Raw genomic sequence first — 8,499 nt, 5'->3', positions numbered from 1 at the left:
CGTAGTGCTGTGCTCTGTACTGGTAGCTAGAAAGCTGTTGATAACACAGCAGTGTTTTGGCCATGGCAGACAGCCAGAGCACACCCAGACACCCAGACATCCAGGCGTCTTCCACATGGAGGCCACTTCCCACCTCGGCTGGCCAACGCAACACGCTGCCTACCTTCTTCAAGGACGTCAGCAGTTTGATGCTGACGAAGCCCATCTTGTTCTTCTGGACATGCTTCAGGAGGAAAGCATCCTTGGCCAGGTTCTTGTCAGAAAGGTGGAATTCCACCCTGGACACAACCCTCCTGGCCAGCTGCCGGTCAGGGACGGGGTAGCTGTAGTCCAAGAGATCAGCCCCCAGAACATCGCTCGCATTGCAGAAGCTCCCGGAAAAGCAGGGACACGGGTGTGACTTGGTGGCCTTTGGGATGTGCAGCACTGCCCGGTCCCAGCCACAGCGGTGCAGATGGCAGAGTCTTGAGGAGCGGGGTGGCTCAGCTGCGCTCTGAAATGAAATGGAGTTTTATGGTTTTAGAAGCGCGCTTGCCTTCACGCCCCCAGCATCGGTCCCTGCCACAAGTTACGCAGCACATGGCATTGCACAATCTTGCAGCCAGAGGTGCCTCACGAACAGAGCGCAATCTCTTTGGTTACCAGGATACAGGCCAGGAGAGATCTTTGGCCTCCGGTTCACGGCAGTTGTCCCGACTCCCCCAGGCCACACACTGTTCACACAGCGGGAGCGAGAGGCCTGTGTCCTTGGTACCCTTGGGGTGTCCTTGCTAGCGCCGAATCCTCCAAGCACGAGGAGGGGATGTACTAACCCCATCCCTGGGATCCCGTAGAGCGCAAACAGCCCCAGCGCCCCGACACCGGACGTTGGGCAGAATCCAGTCCTTTTCTGGGAGCACGCGGCGGCGGGTACTGTCTCCTCCGGGGTGTCACGCACCCAGGGAAAGGGCCACCCCCTCCCAGGGGGATCCAGAGCTGCTGCTTTTCCCAGCAGGAGACTGAAAGACCTGACAGCACTACTGGAGCGAGGGCTGGGGGAAAGCGTGCCACCGAGCAACACTGCATGACCTTCCTTCGTGCCCTCGAGGTCCTTTTTCCTATTTCTGCCTCGCTCCGGTCAACGCAGCGAACAGAAGCGTGGGCAACAGTCACAAACGCATTTGCCATCTGGCGCAAGGAGGCTGTGGCTGCAGCTTGGTGCCCACTCGGCTCGGCTGAATCAACTTGTTCTTCTTCCCCCACCGGAAAAATACTGTTGAAAGCCAAGAGCATTTGCACCCGCAGACCCCGAGAGCCGCCTGTAGGCCCTGGGGCCACCCCAGCCTCCCTTAACTCTTTCCCTCCCCAGGAGGAGCTGGGGAGGCTCTTGGGGGTGGGGCGGAACACAGGGAGCCCCCGCATTCCTTCCGGGGAGATGCCAAAGAGTCCTTGGCAGCTAACAGCCAGAAGGGACCATGGCACGGCCACCAACGCAGCTCCCACTGCCGGGGCCCTGGGGCCCCCCAGCGCTCCAGCTTTTCCAGCCATTCGTGCTCCCCAAAACCTTCTACCCTTGAGGTAGGGACCGACCCCAACCCCTGCAGCCCAGGGATGCTCTTGGAGGACAAGAGCAGAGGTGACCGCCGGCCATCGCTCCTGTCTCATTCTCTCAGGCTCAGCCAACCTATGCCGCCTGCCCGCACGGGAGCAGCCCTTCCCTGCAGCCCGGGCCCCCCAGGCACCACCAGCAGGTATGGCACCCCAGTCTGCTCTGGCCCCTTCGCCATCCCCATCACACCCGTTCCCCCGGCACTTTTCGCATGGGGGTTCAGCAAGCCCCGGTGAGCATCCTTGCCCTCGCCCGGGCGGCGCGTGCCCAGTAAAGCCCATCTGCAGAGAATTCCCCAAATATTTGGGGCCACCTCTCCCCTTTCACCTCCTAGATGCCAGTCTCCTCCCCGATTTGCAACCCCGTCCCACCGGCGCAGCGGCTCACCCCGTGGGGATCGCCACGGCCACAAGCTCCCCACACCCCTGGCCCAGAGCTGGGGGATGTCGGCCATCGGGGCCGGCTCGGCGGGTGCCCCTGGACAGTTTCCCCCGGCCCAGCACAGCTCCCCCTCACCCACACAGGTCTGCAGAGGGCTCCATGTGGCTGCCTCTTCGACCCCCGGGTCTTCCGCATCCAGTGGACAACCACCGACCTGCCTCCACCGACCTGCCTCCACCGGCCACCGCCACGCTTGGCCAAGGCGCCGCTTCTCTGCCGGGTGCTGCCCTGTGGGGTCCCGGGGGCTGCGGGGCCCCCCAGGGCCAACCATGATACCTCACACCCTACAAAAACCAGAGGAGTGGGGTGGCCCCAGACACTCTGGAGCTGCCAGTGTCCATCCCTGGCTACCAGCACATCAAGGGGCAGCTGGCACAGATCAACATCGCCAGCACGGCCACCCCTGTGGGGCACCCCCGGGCAGCGATGTCCACACCAGCCCCTGCGCTGCCGCCAACAACGAAGCCCTTGGGGACACTGCAGGCGACCTTGCAGTGTCCGAGGAGATGCTCCTGGAAGAGGCCCTAAGGCTCTTCGGTTGCGCCCTGGATAGAGTGGGGGTCAGCCAGGATGCTCCCAGCAGAGGTTCCGTGCCCGAGGATGCTGCTGGCACCAGCACAGACACCCCCGACCACGACTTCAGCTCGCTCTCGCTGCCTGAGGAGATGCTCACCCCCGACTACTGCATCCCCGAGCTCAGCGACGCCATGCTGAGCCTCAAACTAGTCAACGGCGGCGGGATGGAGCCCCAGGAGCCGTGGCAGGGTGCGGGGATGGACCTGCCACCGTCCCCACCTGCCACGGCCGGCAAGCGGAGGAAGAGGCAGGCGCAGAGCTCCTTGCCAATGGCACCCAGCAAGCGCAGGGCTCTGGCAGCCAACGTGACGGTGTGTGTGTGTGGGGGGGATTAGAAAGGGGTGAGAGGGATGGAGATGGGGGCAGTGGGGGGGGTGGGAGAGGAGGGGTGAGGTATATGGCAGGGGGGGTGGGCGGGGGTGGCTAGGGAGGGGTTAGACCAGCTTGGATGGGACCTTTTCTCTTGTCTTTTTAATTAAAAGCTCCTTCTCCAGAACTGCTCGGTGCCTGTGTGGGACGGGGAGGGAGCACAGGGGACACCAAGAAACAGCCCCCAAGAGGTGCAAAAGCCCCACTGAGCCCCAAATCTGAGCCAGCAAGCCACGAGGGGAACCCAGCCACCCCCAGGGCCCAGTCTCCACCAGCGGGGCAGGCGATGGTGGGGGGGTGGGAACGGGAACAACTTCCCTGTCCCCTTCCCCAGGGGAAGCAGCCCTTTGGTGGGGAAGCCAGGACAGACAGGTCCCTGCAGGACTCACGGACACGGCCCCACGCAGAAAGCAGCACAGAGCCCCTGCGACAACAACAGACCTTGGGGGCCGGGGGGGACACGGGCACACACGACAACAAGGGCTGCAAGGCCTTCGTCTTGAACACCACCAGCGTCCCCTCCAGCGGGGACAGGGCTCGGTGCACAGCCCTTCAAAGCCTCAAGACCATCACGGCCTTCCTCGGGTCCCACTGACCTCAGCCCCCAAGAGCCCAGCTTTGCCTCACTGACACAGCAACATAACCCCAAATCACCCCAAGAATGGCGAGGGAGGGAGCTGCAGGCCAGGCAGGGACCCTCCTCCGCTTGTCTGGCTGTGCCTTGGGCAGCCGCAAGACCAGGAAGTGGGGAGAAAAAATCAGAAGGGAAAAAAAAAATAAAAAATCACTGCACCGGCCAGAAAGTCCCTGAAAACTTCATCCCTCTTCATTGCCCATTTCCCATGCGAGCTCCACAACCTGGGAGCAACGCAGCCAATAGAACCTTCGAGAAGCAGACACACAGCCTGCTGCAGCTGGCCCTGCTCGAGCAGCCGAGGTGGGCTGGATGATCTCTAGAGGTCTCTTTCAGCATCCATTCTGTGCTGCTGTGACTCTGTCTCTGTCGTGGTTTAACCCCAGCCAGCAACTAAGCACCACCCAGCCGCTCACTCACTCCCCCCCCACCCAGTGGGATGGGGGAGAAAATCCGGAAAAAGAAGTAAAACTCGTGGGTTGAGATAAGCACGGTTTAATAGAACAGAAAGGAAGAAACTAATAATGATAATACTAATAAAATGACAACAGCAATAATAAAAGGATCGGAATGTACAAATGATGCGCAGTGCAATCGCTCACCACCCACCATTCACACCCAGCTAGTCCCCGAGCAGCGATTTCCCCCCCACTCCCCAGTTCCTATACTAGATGGGATGTCGCATGGTATGGAATACCCTGTTGGCCAGTTTGGGTCAGGTGCCCTGGCTGTGTTCTGTGCCAACTCCAGCTTTCTCGCTGGCTGGGCATGAGAAGCTGAAAAATCCTTGACTTTAGTCTAAACACTCCTCGGCAACAACTGCAAACATCAGCGTTATCAAGGTTCTTTGCATACTGAACTCAAAACATAGCACTGTACCAGCTACTAGGAAGACAGTTAACTCTATCCAAGCTGAAACGAGGACACTTTTAACCACTTAACATTCCGTGAGAAATACTGCAAGAGCTCAAGAAGAAAGAGCAGAAAGACAGGAGACAGGTGAAAGCCTAGAGCGCCAGCTAGACGGAATGAAAGACCCTCTTCCTTCTCTGAAGCTTCAGCAAGGCTTCCTTCACCTGCTTGTTCCTCCGACTGTCAATGACGGGGTTCAAACTGGGGCTGACGAGACTGTAGAAAAGGGAAAGAACTTTCTCTCTCCCAGAGGAGTTACCGCTCCCGGGCCCCGCATACACGAAGATGGCGTTTCCATAAAAGACACCCACCACGGTCGGGTGGGAGCCACAGGTGGAGGTGGTTTCGTGCCATCCTGGCACAGAGCGGATGCGCAGATCGGTGGCCAGGCTGTCCAGGGAGCAAATCGGGATTAGGGCTAAAGGGAAGAGGAAGAAGCACACACAAACAGCAAAGATCAGGACTTTATTGGCAGGAGCGGCAGGGCAGGCCAGCTTTGAGACAGCAAGAATTTCACAGGAGAAGTGGACAACCTCGCAGGGGCCACAGAAAGGCAGGTGTAAAGCCAGAGAGGCTTGCAGTGTACCAAATACAAACACCAAAGCCCACAAAACCGTGGCAAGGGTGAGGCGCAGCCTCCAGATCACGATGAGGGCATAGCACAGGGGACGGCAGATTGCCACATAGCGAACGTGAGACATGATGGCCAGCAGCACGCACGCCGTAAGTGCAAAGATTAAATAAAGATGGCTCTGTGCCCCACACCCAGCAAAGGAGGGGGTTCTGCCTTGTCCAAGGAGGCTCCTTAGCATACGGGGGACATTGCTGGAGGCGTAGCAGATGTCCGCGATGGAGAGGTGGCAGAGGAAGAAGTACATGGGGAGGCAGTAGTCCAGGCAGATAAGCAGAAAGACAAGTGCGTTTCCCATCAGAGTGGCAGAGCAGAGGGCAGAGAAAAGGCCAAAGAGGCAGCGCTGCAGGGCTGGGGTGCTGCAGAACCCCAGGAGGACGAATTCTGTGACCGTCGTTTCATTCTGCACGCTGTGCTGGAGGTGAGGCAGCACAAACTGCGACCACGGAGATCTGGAAGCGAAGGAGCAAGGAAAAGGAAAGAAAAAGGAGAGTTTTCCTAAGAATGTTGCGCAGGAGGAACCGCTGCACCGGCTCACCAGCGCCTGGTTCTGCTTCCCCAGCATGAATGACACGTCTGTCCAGGGCACCTCCCCCAGCACCCAAAACAGACTGCACCCCTGCACAGCGCAGCCCACCCTGCCTGCACCCCCCCATCACTCCAAACCACGCTACACCCGCACAGGCTGCACAAACCTGAACGGCACCACCCAGCTGATCACTGCGCCCACCCCACGGCTGGACCTCCCAGACAAGTGGCCCCCAGCCCCTCACTGACCATCCCTGACCCGTCACTGACCCCATCCCTGACCCCCTCATCGACCCCATCCCTGACCCATCACCAGACCCCTCTCCCCCTCCCCTTTCCCCCTTCCTTCCTTCCTTCCTTCCTTCCTTCTTCCCCCGCTCCCCCGTTCCCGTCCCCTTCCCGCCCGTACCCACCTGCCGGCCCCGCCGCCGCTGCCGTCCGCCTTGCTCCCCGCTGCTGGGCCGAGCTCGCCGCAACGGCCCGACCCGCAGCCTCCCGCTGCCCACCGGCCTCTCGCCTCACCTCCCGCCCGTCCCCACGCACCGACCCCTCTGTGCCCACGCCACCTCGCTCCCGGCCCCACCACCCCGGGCGTAGCGCGTCCCCCAGCACCCCGGCCCGGGCCCCCGCGCCCGCTCAGACGACCCAGCAGGCCCGGGCTGAGCCCAGCGGGGGCGTAGGCCCCGGGGAGGGGGGGAGGGGGGACTCCCCCCCTCCCTCGTGCCAGCGAACGGCCGATGGAACCCTGCCGCCTGCCGCGGCAGCCGTAACCAGGGCAACCCAGCAGACCCCAACGGTCGCAGATCGCTGTGGCTGAGCGCACAGGAAGGCCTCTGGTGTCCCGGTGTGCCCACCTGCCTTCGAGCGAGGGGAGCCCGGCGGGCCTTGTCCTGCGCCTCCTGAGGACGAGGGAAGAGCCTCGGCGTGCCTGAGGGGCTGGGGGCTGCTCCCCGGCTCGGCCTGGCCATAGGTGGGGGTGGCACCAGGCTCTGGGAGGGAAGGGACAGAGGACAGAGGGGTGTCTGCGACAAGGGGGATGCCCCCATACAGACAAACCCCAGCCCCATAGCGGGAGGAGGAGGAAGAGGGAGCCAGTCCCGTCCCCCCAGGGCGAGGAGGGGTCCATGTGCTCCGGGGCAGCCAGAGGGCTTCTGGGGAGGGGGGATCAGGGGGCTTAGGGGAGTGACATTGGGGTACTTTGCGACACCCTGTGGCAGCCAGCCCTGCTCCCGCAGTGTCTGGGAGGACAGTGTTGGGACAGGATGGGAGCGAGGAGCCCCTGAGCACAGCCACCTCTGCCCCCACCACCCCTGGGGTGGCAGGGGGTCCTCCTCACCCCTTTCCTCCCTCCCTCCTGCAGGATGGCGGAGAGACCCCCTGGCCACGTTAGGCAGGCCTGGGTGGAGAAGGCTGGAGCTGCCCCGGCTCCCAGATCCAGGCCAAAGCCCCATGAGATGTCCGAGGTCCAGCTGCTGCGGGCAGGTGAGTGTGCGGGTGCTGTGGAGCAGGGGGCTCCCCAGCCTGCCCTGCCTTGTCCTGGGCCAGGCTCACATCCCCCAGCCAGGCTGGCATCAGAGCTCCCACAGCGCAGTGGCCGGGAAGGGAGCTCTGTTCTGGCGTTCTGGGACAGGGACTCTCCCTGTGCCCTGGTGCCAGCGCATCCCTTACCAGACCACAGCAGGGCCCCCTCCCTGTGCTGCCCTCCAGCATCACACCCTCTCTCCTGGGGCACACAGGGGACACCGGTGTCCCAGCCTTGAGCAAGGGCTTGTGGCATCCCTGGGAGCTGGGCAGAGGGCTCGGGTTTTCCCTGCTGCTTGCCCCCCAGCCCTTCCTGCTCTCTCTTGGCCAGATCTGTGCTGCTCTGCCTTGGCTTTGCCCAGGGAGGAAGACAATACCCTGGACATCATTCGAGCCTTCCTCAGGAGCAGACCAAAGGTATCCGTGGCCACTTCTATGAGGCTGTGCCCGTGTCTCCCAGCCTGTCTTTCGGCCCCTGTCCCGTGCTCAGGAGGTGCTGGGGGCTGTGCTGGGCCCCCCACCTGGCTGTCTCTCCCCCCTGACACTGTCTGTCTGTCTGTCTCCTCCCTGGCTGGCAGCAAGAGGCCCAGAAGCTGAGGTTTCTGGCCTCCATCTGCACCGTCTGCAGCACCACCAGCGTGGACTCCGCTGTGTGGGACATGCTTTACTTCTGCCAGCCGGAGGTGGTGGAGACCATCGAGGTGAGGGGACGGCCAGTCAGGCTGAGGCAGGGGCAGGGGCAGGGGCAGGGGCAGCAGGCAGCGACACAGCCCCGGGGGCAGATGAGAGCTTGGCCAGGCAGGGGGGTTGCGGATGAGCACTGCTCCAGGTCTCCATCCTTGGAGATGCTCCAAAGCCACCTGGGCGGCCTGGCTGGATGTTTGCAGGTCCCTTGGCCAGCCTGTGGCTCTGTGACGGGCACAGCCCTTCCAGCCATGGGGCTTGGGACCACTGGGTGCCAGGATGGGGGCACCTGGGCTCTGCCAGCCCCACAGGCTCTTGCTGGGCGAAGGAAACTGCCCCATCCTGAGCTGTCCCACGCTGCTGTGCTCCCCAGGTGCTGCTGCAAGAGGAGCCCGCTGGCCCCCAGGGCATTATGGTGCAGCAGCAAGCCATGCTGGCCATCATCTCCATGAGGTACCTGCCCCAGCCCCCAGCTTGGTGGCCCCGATGGCACCGGTCCCAGGTGGGGGGCATCCCCAGTCCTGGGTCTGAGAGGGAGGCAGAGAACAGGGCAGGGGGTGCCACAGGGTTTTCCCCGCAAAGGCAAGTGCCAGTGTGATGGAGGGTTGAGGGGTC

This window comes from Accipiter gentilis, unplaced genomic scaffold, assembly GCF_929443795.1.
Source record: "Accipiter gentilis unplaced genomic scaffold, bAccGen1.1, whole genome shotgun sequence".
NCBI lineage: Eukaryota > Metazoa > Chordata > Aves > Accipitriformes > Accipitridae > Astur > Astur gentilis.
Note: the sequence above shows the minus strand (reverse complement) of the source record.